General features: G+C 38.9%; 1 long non-coding RNA gene across 1 annotated transcript in view; it reads right to left on the minus strand.

The window, feature by feature from the left end:
* The window catches only part of LOC118228117, a 96,662-nt gene that overhangs the window by 565 nt on the left and 79,293 nt on the right, over positions 1–16,804 (minus strand). The window contains exon 2 of the long non-coding RNA XR_004765408.1: positions 13,980–14,013. This is a non-coding gene — a long non-coding RNA (uncharacterized LOC118228117). The remainder of the gene's footprint in view (positions 1–13,979; positions 14,014–16,804) is intronic.

Here is a 16,804-nt window from a genome sequence, read left to right on the forward strand (position 1 = left end):
GGCTATGCTGAAAGTGTTTCTTTCCAGTGTAAACCAGAAGCAGGCTTTTAATTGTCTTTGAAAGAGCTAACGGAGGAACCTTTTCCTTGGATTAGGAAGAGCCTTTAATAACTGGGAGAGCCTTTTATGTCAGAGCCATGTTACGTACACTCTACATTTGTTTTCTCAAATATCAGCTTTCATTTTCAAAATTAGCAGCTCAATGTACAGTACATTGCAGGTTCTGATATTATTTGAGGGAACACATATTGAGCTATATAGAATAGGAAGAAATAATAGTTTGACATATTTTGGATATAGTCTAGGAAAATAAAGTAATTCAAAGCACTGGATTCACTTTTCATCTTTCAATTAGTTGTTGATAATAAAAGTTGTTCCTACAATGAGGCATGCATGATTAGAAAATGTACAATTATAATAGAACCTTAGAATTTGCATGCATGGATAATTGTATTTATAGCAGACAATATGGGGCCAATCCAATCAACACTGACAGAAAATACAAATGTCTCCATTCTGACAGTTCCACATGTCAGTGCCTGTATTTGTGAAGAAAAGGGAAAGCTAGCATTTGTATTTAACTGTGAACCAAAATCCAGAACTCTGTATCCTACAGTTTGGCCCTACAACATAAATTATTCCTCTTATCAGTACTCAAGATTCAGGCCTCCTCCCTTAAGCCTCCACATGTGTAGCCAGTTGCAAAAAAGATGGCCTAGCTCCTAGGGCTCATAGGCAATAGCCAAGGGATAAACTTCACAGTTCACCCCCCAGAACCCCCATTTAAGTGAATCTCAAGGAACATGACCCCCTGAGGGAGTAATAGTTTGAGGGGTCTGAATTCCATTTGGCCACCTATTGAAGCAGGAACAGTTCATTTTAACTTACTCCCCATTGACCTGGGTGGGACTTCCCTTTCAAACAGAAACAGAAACTCGTTTAGAATAAGTTGGCAGAACAGAGGGTGGTTGTGGCCATGGAGGTAGTGGGGGTGGGGTGGTGGCTAAAAACCATCTGGATGACCGTTTGGAGACAGAGTTTTACGCATACCAGGGTGTTTCTTTAAACAAACATATCAAACCTTTGGCTTTGTCCTCCAACCATTGACCCTTGTATGTTAGATGTGAAGTAATCACATTATTTGTTAAAACCACCACATCTAGCTAGGTGCAAATGTTTCACAGCATAATGTCTGACTTAAATACACAATACCATTTGTTTTCTACCTAAGCTAGTTCAGAATTCAGCAATACCAATGGCATTATGGTGCAGTGCTTCAAGAAAGCAGCAGGGTTTATCTTCAGCAAATTTAAAATGGAGCCAGCTCTGCACACTCCAGTGTTTGTAGTCTTTCCTCGAGGTACAATTAAAATATTCTCTACAAAATGCATCTTAACAAAATGATGTATCATCGGTATGTAGTGTAGTGCCATTTTTATCCTTGCATTTAGCATAAATATGGCATTACCCTTTCAGGTAAAGGTCCTTTACATAAAAACAAAATACTTTTACCCCTAAATACACTTTTTAATTTATATCTTCATATTGATTAAATGTTAAATATAAAAATATTTTCTGAGAACCAAATATCCAAATTAAAAAGTAGACATTTACCTTTAGTGCATGTATTGTTTATTAGTGTACCCATTTGTTTTACAGTGCAAAAAGTTCTAAAAACCTACAGAGAAGAGGCATTTATTTAAGAAAGGAAACACTTGCTTCACATAACAACCACAACTGTAAAACAAGCAGGAATAACAGACCTATACCGGTCACGGTCCCTGGATGCCAGATAGCTGTTTTTCACCCGTCCTAGCCCTGCCCTTGTTTCTCCTGCTTAGGACCCCTCCATTGTTAATATGTCCTAACCTGTTTCCCTTGTGTCTGGTTGTTTCACTTTTTCCCTTGTTAGCCTTTCAATTATTGTTTAATTGGTTGATTAGGTTACCACACCTGTGTGTCATTAGTCTCTCACTTGATTGTTTTCTGTATTTAAGTTTGCCGTGTTTGTTTAGTCTTTGCTACCTTCCCATATATCCTCAACCTGATTTCTAGCGCCTGTCCTTTGTGATTCCTGGTTAATTATCTCTTGTGTTTCTTAGCTGTTCTCTAGTGGTGTCCTGCATTTATCTTTCTACAGTGTTAGTATTTAGTTCTTCGTGTTCTGTCCTGTTTGTTATTTTTGGTTCTCCTAATTAAAAGTCTTCTGATAGTTTATCCCACCGCATGTGTTTCTCTGCACTTTGGTCCACCTAAATCCATGGACTGACTATACCTTATACCTTCAGAGACCCTGGACATACACATGCACCTCCTTTTAAGCTTTGACTAATGACATGGCAATCAGGTGTGGAACCGGCTACACCAATCAGATCTGCATGTTACCAGTCGAGTGACACATCACACCAAAGTAGACATGATGATATGTTAGCTAAAAGAAAAAGCTTGAACAACACACTTGGTACCCTTATGACATACTCCGCTTATATAAGTCATTGTTTTATTGCCACATTGAAGAAGTACCAATGTTTTGATTGGTAGTCATTCATCAGACCATCTAAGACATACATTTAAAAAGACAATTTTAATGGTGAATTATATTTGTCTAAATTACAAGTAGTGTTGGTGGTGAAGAGGCCTATGTTTCACAATCAAGATTCATATTGTTCAAGACCATGGTTGACAGAGTACCAGATTACAGAGTATAAATAAAACGACAAACATAGATGGGCATATTTAAATGTAATTATATTCGAAGTTCAGTTTAACGTTTGAGGCTTTTGAAAGAAAGCCCACAGTGGAAGACAACAGCTTTCTAATGTATTTTGTATAGGCTAGATCTGGCACTTAATTTGGTATTCAGTATTCAGCCAATACCCTAAAATATAGATGTGAAGCATTTGAATAGTTTACAACATTTCTGAGAGGTCTACAGTGTGCCATGGTCCCCAGAATTTGTTAGAAGACTATATTAGCATTTTCCAGGTCTCACAGGGTTAACACACACAGACATCTCACGGTTTCCATCGCTGTAAGCAGTCGGCAGTGCTCCCTCCTGCAAGCAATTACAAAGGTCCTCTGATCATTCCCTAATTGACGGCTTCTTGGTCTGAAAACAGCTCTCAGGTGGACCAGCAACACTCAAAGTACATCCAGGAGGTGCAGGTAGCAGAGGTGTCAAACAGAGACTGATATGTCTAAGGTTATCTGCAAGCTGCCCCCCCCCCCCCCGGTAATCAATATGCAGTGGCCGGCACTCTCGGGAGCAAGGTTTACATGGGTCAGGGGAGCAGAGAGGGGTGTGGGAATTCACCACGGGGTCCTTTCAAAGGCTCTGAAATACTTTGTCAATGCAACCCCGAAGGCTGGAACGGGTGAAAATCTTTTTCCCCCACGTAGAAAACATAAACCTCATGTCTGTCCGCTTCAGTTTTGTTTAGCATCGGTATTTGTTGATCACTCGGTTGCTGAAGATTTGGATTTAATTGTACATCCTTTGCAAGAAACTGTGGTGTCACATAGAGGGCCAACGCTAGCACTCCACAGGGTCAAACAAAGCTTGCAGAGGGGTTGAAGAGAACGAGAAAGAACCGCCATGCCTTAGTAGCTTGCAATCAGATGTGGTGCAGATCTATATTTTGGAAAGGGGTGTACATATTGTGGCAGAGGCCCCAGGGCATAGGTGTCCCAATCTTCAACTGCTGTGCCCTTTTGGGTGCCCCCAGCTCTCAAATATGAGGCTTTGCGGTGGGGCTGGAATGGCTGAGTTTTAAATCACACACACATGCGGCAATAGAGCCAGAATGCTTTGATTCCGCCGAGCCGAATGCGATTGCGGTTACACTGCTGCATTTATTTTAGCCGGCTCTATACGTCGTTTCCTTTCGACTCCAGTGCAGTATGTCACTTTTGGGAACCGTACCAATAAACACATTTGTTTATTTTCCTCCCCCAAGTCTTTCCCTTATTCCTCTGAAGAACTATACTCATTTCCACACTCAGAGGAAGTCCCTCCAGTCGGCTGGCATGAGTCCAGGTGGGTTTGTCTAGTGAATAGACTCCTTCCCACTGGCAAAGGTGAGTTTGATTCTCTGTAACTTAATCAGCTTGGGAAATGAATGGGAGCTCGTTATGGCACACTCACACGATGATTTAACTCACAAACCCCAGGGTCGACTTCTCCTTGCTTGAGTTTCAGGAGAATGAACTGGACAGTCACGGAATCTGGTATGAACATGTTTGACTTTCACTCTTTCGGTGAGACGTTTAAGTGGCTTTTGACGCTTGCTGTTCCCTTGTGCTTATGGGGAGAGTGCGGGGGCTTCTAAAGAATGCAGACCGCGCCTGGACACTAATACCATTGACTTTGTTTGCTAACGTGCTCCCTTCTTCTCTGGTTCCACAGTTAACCCTTCCGTATCCCCCACTGCGGAGAAGATTTAGCATTTTGTCAAAGAGAGCAGGCTTTCCCTGCTTTTTTCTCTTGGTCTCCAGTCATTCTTTAGCATTAGATTCATTGATCCAGAGACAACCAAGGTGGCCTGAAAACTGAATGAAATGGCTGAGGCAGCCAAATCCCATTACCCAGCCAACTGCTTTAGATGTGCTCATGTGAAGACAATGCAAACGGAAATGAAAATAAGTTAAAACATTTTTACATTCCTTTTTATTTTGGATAGCAGCATGCAGCTGCTATCTTGCACCCAGCAATTGAGAGTAAGATTTATATTGTTAAGGTACACTCTCAAGCATTGGTCTGAGTGCTGTTAAGACAGTAAGGGCTATTTCTCAGGTCTTATGAGCCATTAAATCTTATATAAACCAATAATTCATGACAAAATCATAAGCAGTTGTATGGAAAATTTAATTTGACAACTAGACATAGGTACTGAACTCTTACAGAGTACATAAAGCACTTCTGTTTCATACTGAGCATGCGTCTCTCTGTACTTAGATTAGATGTTATCAGCAACTTTCGAAAATAGGAAATCCTATAGTCTTCTAGTCTTCAGGAAAACACTGCATGAGTGACCTATCTGCGATGAGATCGTACATCATATCAGTCCTATCTATGGTACAAACTAGGATCATCTGTGTTACCATAGGTATGGTGGAACATGTTCAAAACACTGGAGACAAAAATGCAGTTTCTGTTTTTGCGCTTTATTTGTAAAAACTGCAAATACTACAAAAACTGTGTCTGATAAATACTTTTATATAATAAACTTAAATGAATGAATTACTGATGATTGTGAAAGTTTAGTATATTCCAGATTATTTTCATCCAGAGGAACAATCAAAAATTATTTAGAAGACCAGAGAACCTACAACTCATGAAGGGATTTCCTTAATTTTAATTATTTAGCTTGCGATACAAAAGGTTACGACAATTAGCTTCTTTGTCGACATACAATTCTCTCATCAGTTTATTCATTATCAAAAGTGAAGACTGTGAAGGCTGAATTCCTCAAAAAGGCTTTTTTTAAAACACCAGAGCTTTGAGATGGGTCCCATTGTCGGAGTTGTATCTTTTAACTTGGATGTCATCCGATATTGTGAACAATGGCAGACTGGTTTAAATCCAGGTGGTAATCAGGTTGGGCTTATCTTAACTAGGCAAATATTTGAAATGTCAAACCATGTCCGCTGTGTTTTTTTTTTCTTCTTTTTGTCAGACAGGCCTTTAAATCCTATAAGTCCCTTTGAAAAAGATTTTTAAAAACAATATTTTAGAAAATGTTGGCAAGTGCAAGATATATAACATTACATTGCTGGCATTTAGCAGATTGTTATTCAGAGCAACCTACACAACTTCAGGATTGTTAAAAAATACTATTCATTCATACATCTGGATATACACAGAAGCAATTCAGGTTAAGTCATGGGTGAGGGGAGTTCCCAGTCATCACTGTAAAGCACTTTGAGCGTTTGGAAAAGTGCTATATAAATGCGATGATTCATTCATTCATTAAGTATCTTGCTCAAGGGTACAACAGCAGTGTCCTAGTTGGGAATGAAACCTGCAACCTTTCAGTTTGGTACTGCAGTCTAAAGTTACGTAAGTAAATATATTTAAAACTTAATGCAATTCGTCAAATTTTGTAGCAAACCACATAGAAATCAGTTTGAATTCTGGACTGATTAGTTTTCTAATACCATACTAAAAATTAATTTACAAGTCATATTTTTTCTAGCTTATTCTCATTCTTTCCATAAAACATGTGACACCAGATTGCAAGTCTTCTACAGCCCCCCAGAGGACCTCTTGCTTAAATATGCAGTGGTTTGGTGAAAGCATGAAAAGCCACAAAGCTGCAGCTTTAAACGGTGAGGGAAGGACAATGAGGACAGACTGACAATGGCATTAGCTGACGGAAGTAGCACACATTCCACCGCGAAGTGCAGGACCGGGTTAAATAGTTACCTACCTGGTCTTTAGCAGCGTTCCTAAACTTTCATTTCAAAGATGTTTCCCCTCCCCTCTCAGTCCCTCGTTTGTCAAACGTGTCAGGTTATCATTCAGAGCGGAAGCTAACATCAGTGCGCAAATAAAAGATTATCTAATTCAGAAATCCTTTTGTTTGATACTTCACTCTAGTTCAGATAAAAACTCTCTAAAGGTCGCAGTGTGCAATTATTTTTAATTAAAAAAATAAATAAATAAAGTGACTTATGGTGAATAGAGATTGATGATTAATTGTGCAGTTTCCAGTTTCACATTCACAGTGGAAATGCAATAAGTAGGCTTCATTTAAACACAACTGCAACATTAAACTAAATTTTTCCCACACCAAGAGTTTTGTTTATCAAAAGAGACTATAATGGTATAACAGTTTGTTTCTGAACTTCAGACATTCAATGGAATTTGGCAACTGCACTAATAGTGCATATAAAAAGGCTGGTTATTGTGCTCACATGGAAATCCTAGGAATCATACCAAGGCACAGAGCCCAATTCAGATTAACGGCCTTTGCTTAAAACATCGAAAACCACACTCACGTATTTAATGCCAATTTAGTACTCTCCTTGATAGACATAGCGGTCATTTTATCTGTGACTCAACTATTTCATAAAAGGCTTGTGGTTGTGGGAAAATGTTGATGATACTAATTTAAATACTGGGGCTGGCCATATTAGAGTTACAATGTTCACAGTGGATTGCATGAATACCTTGCACCAGCTACTTCTGGTGAGAAGAAGCCTCTATCACATCATAATGGAATTAGCCAAACCAGCTATCAAGTTAAGTTTGAAAAAGATGTAGAAATGTCTCTGCATCCTCTAATGATAGGAGGTGCCTGATTTGAGTAATTTTAATAATGGTAGGCATAACTAAGAAGCCCCTGAGATTTATTAAAGGTTTGCAATTTATGCAATACATGACCCTAGCCATGAAAGCTCCATCTATTTCACCTATACAGACGTGTACTGTCCGCATAGTTTTAAATTTCTTCACCGTGTTTTGGTATAATATATAACATACAGGGAAAAGATGTGGTCCTAGCACTGACCCTTGCAGAGTGCCATATTTTGCATTTTATAAATCAGAACACTCTAAATTCAGTTCTCATTCATGTAAAAATGGGTTCCTGCCAAATGATGTGAATCAGGAAAGCAGTGACACTGCCAGATTGTGCATCCATAAGCACTATGTGTGCCATAACAGCAATAATGGAAACGTAATTAAAAATGCTAAACGCATTTGCTGCATCACAGTGACTATTTGTCTGTTCCTGCATAAAAATACATTAGCCTACCCACTGATAAAATTTGAAGAATGAAATTATAGCTCACAATTAGCTAGTATTAGTGAGCCGTTTTGCACAGTGACAGTTTGTAGGATGAACTGTCATTTGGGAAAATGTTATGTACAAACTGAAAGCAAGAGGGTTCTATGCATGACCTTATCATCACAGGGACAATGAGAGTTAACTTTGTGTTGGTAGGTACCTTCAGTTTCATTATATCACTGAGTTTAGAGCCAGCATTGTTAAACTGACTTGCTCAGCAGCTATACTGAATTTACCAAAAAAAAAAAAAAGAAAAAGGTAACAGCCATGACAGGCGTGAACAAATCATAAATCCATTTGGTAGTCCTCTGCGCTGTTGACTGCTTGGTAGCGCAGGCCTATTCTTGGGAACAATAACCCTTCAACTTAAATTAAAATAAATGGCAAGGCAGTTTTCTAAGCTGCTTGCTATCACAATACCAAATCCAGCAGTCATGTGTTAGACCTGAAACAATATGTAGCTCCAAAACTGCGCTCCAAAGCCAAGTAAATTCTGTTGTGTTTTCATATAACTGAGATAACTACTATTATATATTATTTCTGTTGGGTAAACTTCAGTTGGCTCTATTATCTTGTTAGCTATGAGTTCCCGAAAACACAAACACCCACATTTTTAATGGAGAGTGAAGCTTGAATTTCTACAGTTCCAAGTTGCAGCTTGCAAGGTTTTGGCTAGCTAGATCAATTAACATTTTATTTGCATGATAAAAATGCTTGCTTACTACATTAACAAAATGAGCCTGGTAATTGTCTAAAATTGGATGGTATAACTACTGCAGATTTTGCTGGCTAACCTTGCCTTTTTCCCATAACTAAGGTTCTGTAAGATTGTATGAATGACTCATTATAAAAACTGAATATGGTGAGATTTCAAAGAAGTGGTTTTACTTACATTTCCTTTCCAATAATCATTATTCATGGGCTATCTATGTGATAGATGGTTGTGCCACAGCACTCGGACAATTTTTTTGAACTGGTTAAGCCGAGAAACGAAAGAAATTCCAGCTGTACTCTCAGGTCAAAATAATCTGGTGCTTTGTGGTTTATGCATTTAGATATCCCCATCTGACAATATAATCCAGGGAAAATCAAATACATTTCACCCTACAGATGAATAACACATTTAAGTGTAACAAAATGGACAGTATTCTCAGTACTTGCACTGTGTCAAAATTTGGTGGTACAGAAGAAAATAATGTAATCCTATGTGGCAAACTACCTATTTTTCCACCATTTTAATTTGTGACATTAATCAATTCACTATAGGCCTATAAGCACATGTCTATTATTATTATTTTTTTGTTGTTATAATTATTATTACTATTATTATTGTTGTGTACCATATACAATTGCTAGTGCTCCTGCAGAAGAACACCTGTCTACAAAGTCCAATACAGACCTTTCACCTCTCCAATAACATCATCTGAAACTGATATTGTTTACATAAAGAAGTTAGTCTGATGACAATAAGAGATTGTTACAGCCTTAACAACTCAAGTTTCTGTGCTGTAGTAAGATGGAAATCCCGACTGGAAAGTTTTATAGATATAGTTCAAACCAGGCTAGGTTTACTGAGCTGCTTTACTGCAGTTTTATCTAATACTTTGGATAAGACAGGGTATTTGAGATTTAGTCAGTATTTTTCAAACCTTTGGGATCAAGATTGGGTTTCTGGAGCATTGGCTAAATAACAGCCCCCTTTAGGCACACTGATTCATTAAGAAGATTTATAAAGTGTAAAGGGTAAACTAAAATTATCCAAAGTGCTAAGACAACTTCAGTATCAATACTACTACACCTAAAATATTAATATTAATAATAATGACAAGCGATATCAGGAGTAATTAGAAACCTTCTAATGTAAATAAATTCTCACCCCTAGACAAAACCATTGTCCTCATTTCAGAGTTTTAAAAGATAGAGCATTTGCTCTAATCCCAGTCTGCAAATGTTAAACCCTATACAGAACTTGATAAACATAACGTAAACATAAAAATATAAACATAAAAATTAATTCATAAAAAGAGCCTACATATTGTAATTATAACAATTACCATTCATATTTAATTGTGTTCAATGTGGAGCGGGCTGTGGAAGGTCTACCTAACAGCCACTTTGGCACAATGACATTTGACTCACTTTATATTGGGACACTTTCCAACTTTTCAGTGGCCTGAGTGAATATGCAAAATTCAGTGGTAGCGCTTAGATGGAATGATAAGTAGGCAAATTGGGACTGATTCTGGGGGTTCTCATTTAAAAAGACAGAACCCACCATTTTGAAATGCAAGACTTCACTTTCAGTCTGAAGAGCTGTCTAAATGTCTCCTTCACACCTTCACACCAGGTCAAAGGGGTGTGGCAGGGCCTGGAAAAAGCCTGGTTTATTTTAAAAGGAATTACAGGTTGTTACATTCTTTGTGTGATATGTTTGGTTTGGTCACTATAGGGGTCAGGGAAGCACCTTCCCTTTCTAATCCCCCCCCGCACTTCACACTTAAAGGTACACTTACCAGTAGCCTGCATCATCTGATATCGTTTCAGTTGCAGACAAAACAAGGTGGGTTCTCAAAACAGGCCCTCTCAGACCAAGCCTCCTGACCCAACAGACAATCCCCCTATTGGCTGTGCTAGAAGCCATGTCAGAGAGTACAATCAACCCACTAAAACCAGAACAGGTATTCTGTAATAAGCCCCAGTCTTAGGATATAGCCATTCAGCCAATCCCCCCACACCAGTGCCCCAAAGCCCCTAGACGGTTTCAAAGGTTCATTATAATGTTCTGCAGGAAGTGTGTAATGACATATCAAAGAAATTCCATTCCGAGGGGCCGTGGCTGATGTGTGGAGCAGGCCGGATGAGAGAGCAGGTAGGTAAGCAGACAGCTGGGGGCCCTGTACCAGATTAAATATCACCGCAGGTCAGGTTCTCATGGCCTGGGAGCCAGAGGAGGCATTCCTCCAATTACTCCGGGCCAGAGAGAGTGCTGCCCGGCTGCTTCTGGGAGGGGAGACGGCTCGATGAGACGGGGTGCAGGATGCCTGCCGGAGAGGAGATAGCCCACTCTTTGAAGCTGCAGTGTTTCACACCTGCCATTTGCCATCTTTTGTGGGGGCCCCGTCCACTCCAATGAAGGTCGAGTCTGTCATTTCATGTGCAGTGATGTCTTGTGTTAAATCAACTCCCTAACAGAGTTGGTCAGTTCTGACAGTCCAGTAGTATGGATAAAAAACACTTTCAATCGATTTAACACTGATTTCTTCACTCTATGTCAGCCCCTAAAGAATAGAACATGGTAACATCTTTGTAAATTGAAAACTGGTGTTCTGGAAGTGCACCTGTCTCACCAGTGGTCAGAAATTTGATCTTTATTTGATCTTGAAATTGCAATGTGTGCTGCTGCCTTCTATTTTTATTATGTGTATTATGAAGCTTGCTCAACTCTTTCTGATATATTTTTGAATGCAAAAACATGAACATATATAAAATCACATAGAAATTTACAAATACACATCCACTGATTGTTTCTCATCTGTGCATTTCAGTTGTTTATCTTGTTATGTTTCTAGGAATAGGTCAAATAAATATGTATGCTCACATCACCTGTCAGTTTGCTTCTAATCTGCTCAAGGTGTGTTTTTTCTTTGGTACTCACAATACTTTCTCCATCAATGGGTCTCTCATTGTTGTAGTTCTATGGGGGAAAGAATCTTACTTGAAGCAGTTCCTGGCTGCTTGTGCATTGTTTTTGAATGTTGTGTTTTCATTGGTTGTTGGCTGTCTGCTTAAGATCGCCTTGTGAAACTTGACACTGAATGTGATTTTAGGAAATATTTTCAGACTTTCCAGATAGATCTACAGTGTGTCGAAACAATGCATAATTTCACTGTAAACGTAATAACAATAATTCCAAAATCATTCATGAGTATCATTCATGCGATTATGAATATATAAAAGCACTTTAAATTAAAATTTTAATAATGTTGGACAAATGGTTCTATTACTACGTTCGCAAAGTTCTGGCATTCGAAATGATCCAATTTCATTTAAAAAAAAACATCCATCATCTGTACCCCAAAACCGTACAATGTCCTTTTATTTTTAACTGACGAGGAGAAACAATATTATGCTTTTTGACAAAAAAAAGGGTCAAGAAAAAAAAGGTTCGCTGTCATCCTCTATGGAGAGCTGAATTACCAAAGGCTTGTATCTATCCTGTCAAAAATCCAAACATTTTGTTCGGGGAAGAATAGCTTCTCCAGCGAACCCCCCACTGGCATGTGTCTGTGGATTAAAGCAACACCTCACAGCACTGAATGTACCCAAACTCCACATGGAATGCTTGCAAGGGGTCAATGACAGGGAATATGGGCCTAGTTCACTGGAGCTATAATCATGTTATACACTTGTCTTTGCTGAATAAGTGGGTGCTTCTGTCTTGTGAGGGAGGTCGGTGGATTCCCTCTGGCAAAAAAAGCTCATGAGTTACACGGTCTCTCATCTTTTAATGAACTTTGTATTTCAGTATTTAAGAGCAGAAAAAAAGAACGTTTCAGTTCACAAGGGAACTGAGTGGCATGGCTGAATTCCCATTAGGCAGAGAAGATGGCTGACTCATAGAGACTGTTGGGGAGGATGCCAGCACCAGGGTGAATGGAATGATTAAATTAATTGTGGAAATAAACATCGAATTTACCTGGAGAATTATTGAGGTTATTGCTTGACGTTTTGTCACCATTGTGAGCAGATATTTGAGGATGAAAATTGAGCATAATAACTAACTAACAATTGTGAAATTTAAACTAAACATTACTGTTTATACATTTGACTCTATATTTGCTGAATAGCTAGACTCAAGTTAACATAGTATGACCTACAAGTCAAGTTCTGTATGGGTTCAACTCACATAAACTGTGGCTATTTATGACCTCCCCCAAGCGGAGTTATGCAAAGTATGCCTTTTAAACCTGGATTTTCTTAATGACTAAAACAGGTCGCAGTGGTGCAATTCCTTCTCAATCAATTGTCAGCGGCAGAGATAATTTAAGGCTTATCCACCGCACATCCTGTCAGGTGAAAATTCTTCAGATGCAGTTGACCTTGGAGAAGCACAGATGACTGAACACATTTTAGAACTCAGGTGATCAGAAATAATTACATTTAGATTAATTCTGTTTATGTAATTTATGATTCTTTTTATGTTTGCATGTCTATTGCATTTTTAACAGGTCATATATATTTCTGATAGACTTGAATAAACCCTGAAAGGTACTTCATTATTATTTATCGCTAAGTAAGTAGTTGCATACAGAAATTCCTTTACTAGAGGAAGATAGGAGGGCAGTGTTATATTAAATCACAAATAACGCTTAATGTGTGTTCATCAGCAGGATTGAAAGTTTGGGAAATTTGGACAAATAGAAAAAACCAAACAAAATTCATTTTATCTGCAAAGGGTCATTTATCTGAGACATGAATGCATCTGTCCTCATCAAAGATTTGCTTTGAGATGATGGCCACATGAAAAGATTGTCCTCCTTTTAAAACAAGGGTCTCTGCTTACAGTCCTAAGGCCAAAGTACCAACAGATGACCCCTTATCCACCCCCTTACCATGTACCCCTTCCATAAATTCTAAAAACAAAGGTTTTCAGTTATCAAGAGGAAGTTTCCAATTTCTGTCTCACATGTGGGAAAATATATAAGGCACTGAGAGGACATTTTGCCTTTGGCATTAATGACAGCAATTTAAATGCCGAGGGCCCAGCATGCAGTGCGTCAGTGACACTAAGCAGACATGTGGGCAGTTTAATGGAGGCTCCCTTCAGCTGCCTGGTATCCAAGAGCAGCAAAGGGCTATAAATCACAGGTGGTCCTCCCTGAAAACATTACATTATGATTACTGTCCCTCAAGTTTAAAGAGGGGTCCATTTGTAGTGGTAGTGAGCCACCTGACAAAATGAGAGAGGGTGAAATTATATCATTGCCTTCCTTGTCTTGACAATCTGTGGTTTGAACACTGTTTTTTTAACCCCACTGCTATTAGGGGGCAAAACACTATAATGCACCCCTTCCACCCCCAACCTTTCTGTGAGTAAAAACTTCACTAGAACCTAAAGCACTACGCTGTTATGCTGAGGTCACCTTTAAAAAAAACACAGTAGAGAAGAAAACTCTTGTGGAAACTCACTTTTAACAGTTCTTTGCTCAGGAGTCTCTTCACTCTGGGGAAAGGGGGAGAGAGAAGGAGAAGAAAAAAACACTTGTAAATTCCTTTCACACAAAAGGGTAAAGGGAACACATTTTCTTTTGCAAATCACACAAGCACAATTCTTTTCTTTGATGAGCTGCTAAAAAGGAAAGGGTACCTCTGTCAGACGAGCCTATCTGAACAGCGGACCTAGGGTACTTTCTACCTCTAGATGAATTGAACATAAATAATTACCTAGGCCTTGTATCTGTCTTTCCATTGAACATTTTGTTAAATCAAATAAAGTTATTTTCATTCAGTGAGATTAAACCAGATACATTACTTGAATTTTGTTGGTTGTTATTTACATAGACAAGATTCATCATACTAGGTTGTTAGTAATGAAACACTGAAACAAATGTTGCGGGCAAGTAGAGATTCAACAGGACATTCTTCCAACGTTTGTACATTAGAAATGAACTATTGTTTTCTGTGCAAATAGCTGAAATATGTATTAATCCTCACAATTCACAGTATGTAATGGAGAAGAAATAGAATTTAAAGGTCTATAATGTCTTGCCAGTTCTTTAACAGTGAGGTTGTACCTTTCCATCATTGATCGCTTGTTCATTAATTCTTCAGGCAGCCCAACTCTTCAAAAAATTCTGACAAAAGCGAAGCCTTCTCTGAGCTGTCCAGAAGGAGGGCATGTCCTTTGGAGACATGGCCTGGTAGGTGATTTTCACTGACGTTTCGACTCTGCTGAACAATGATTAAAGGGACGCAGGCCTCTTTTGATGCTGTGGAAGCACAATGCAGCCGCCAGCACGCCTCTACATTGAGAAATCTTCCCACAGTTCCAGCGGCTAGGACTGCCCAAATTTCACAAAATGTATCACCATATCAAAAGTGCGCCCTACTAGACCCCGTTCCCCAGACCACGACCCCTGCTTTCAGGGGCTGTTCCCACACACATGGCTACTACATGCCCAGTGATGAGTAATTTGTGTCTGTACTGCTCCTCATCAATTCTCCTCTCACAGGTAAAATGGGAACTTGAATATCTTAAATCTCAAGACGGAATGTGATTTAGTCATTCCAATTCATAAATGAATGCCAAACTATAGAAACCAATAATATATATATATATATATATATATATATATATATATATATATATATATATACATATATATATATATTTATATATATTTCTTTCAACCACAAAATTATTATTACCACACTATTGTAATATATATCAGGGCCTGTCATAAAAACCACGTCAATTTCATATTTCTTAATAAGTTGTAAAAATGTAACATCTTTCAGCCAGAACTATTTTTGATTTGTTGAAATTAGCTATATGATTTCAAAGTTTGTCATATCTTTTTTTAGAATATGACCATAAAAATATGAAAAAAAGGCTTTTCACATGGGACTGTAAACAGTTTCCATTTTTATAGTAAACGACACAGTATATATAATGAGAATAAGTCGTTTGAAATAAAAAATATTGGCTTTCAATATTGTTTTCAATCCACAGTCTCTGTTGCCTTTCTCTCTCTTTCTCTCTCAGGGTCACACAGAGGGGGAATTCCTTCACTGTCTGTTCTATTGATTACCTCTGCCCCACCACAGCCAGAGCAACGGCCTGCAGATTCAATAGAATGGGCCGATTCTCATTCTTCCTGGAGCTCACTCAATCTCCCCCAAACCTAATTCTGGCTCCTTTCAGGGCGGGCAGTCTGACCGGTGTCATTTTGGCAGAAGCTTTGTGATGCAGGCCCGGCCCCACGGCCTACCTGTGGCCTTTTTACCATGTGTGACATCCGCACTTTGGGCCCTTCACAGCTTAAATTCAGGAGCTCCCAGAGGTCAGAATCTTATGCGTTCCCACATAACGGCGCGTCCTCTCCTTCAAAAGCTTCCCGTCTCAACACCTGCGGTTTCTCTCATGTGGAGCAGAGGAAATGCAATGAATCTTAAGCCTGCTGCCCACAGCTCAACTGGACTCAACTCATTTTAAATGCACAACCAGTCGTGCTTTATTTTTGGTCAGTATATAACATACACAATATACGACAGTGTCTCATTAGCAAGTCAGCTGCCATAAAACAGAATGAATGAAAAATGACTTATTGTATTATTTAAATCAAATTAGAAGTTAGCCTCCGATGTATCCAGGTAGGTTAGTTCATAAATCTTTACAGCAATCTCAAAAATGTTTACTTCGAACAATGGCTGCTGGAGTTGCCAGCAGGGGATTTTGTCTTCAATTGGAGGTGATCAACCATTTGCTTTTTCTATGTCAGCAAATGTTTAACTGGGACTGCTGGAGAACGTACTGGCTGCCCCAGATGGACTCCTGCCCCCCTTGCGACTCCACTTTACTCTGATAGACCCCTCTACGCCATCTAGAATGTAATATGGCAGGAGCCAAGTGAAATTTTGTACAAACAGGTAGTCATATTTGGGTGCTGAAATTTTATGGCGATTGGGATGGGATTTATCTAATACTCAGTGCAAGGTTTTTCAGATTTTTGTGTTTTCCCCTTGAAAGACTTACTGGGAACTCAGTTCTGGACTGCAAAACACAAATCCACCATTTCTGAAGTGGCTGGAGTGGAGGAAATGTGCATAGGTCTGCAGAAAGTGAAGCTGGCTAAAAAGGAGTTGCTTCATCCGCTGTGACGACATTTTGACATTTTCCATCATGGACGTGTAAAGAATGTGCTTTGTGAAAGATGGGTTCCCAAACCATTTCCAGTAAAACCTCTCAATGCTTGTCAAAAACCCAAACCCACATAGGTCAACACCAAAGAAAC

This window comes from Anguilla anguilla, chromosome 5 (assembly GCF_013347855.1).
Source record: "Anguilla anguilla isolate fAngAng1 chromosome 5, fAngAng1.pri, whole genome shotgun sequence".
Lineage (NCBI taxonomy): Eukaryota > Metazoa > Chordata > Actinopteri > Anguilliformes > Anguillidae > Anguilla > Anguilla anguilla.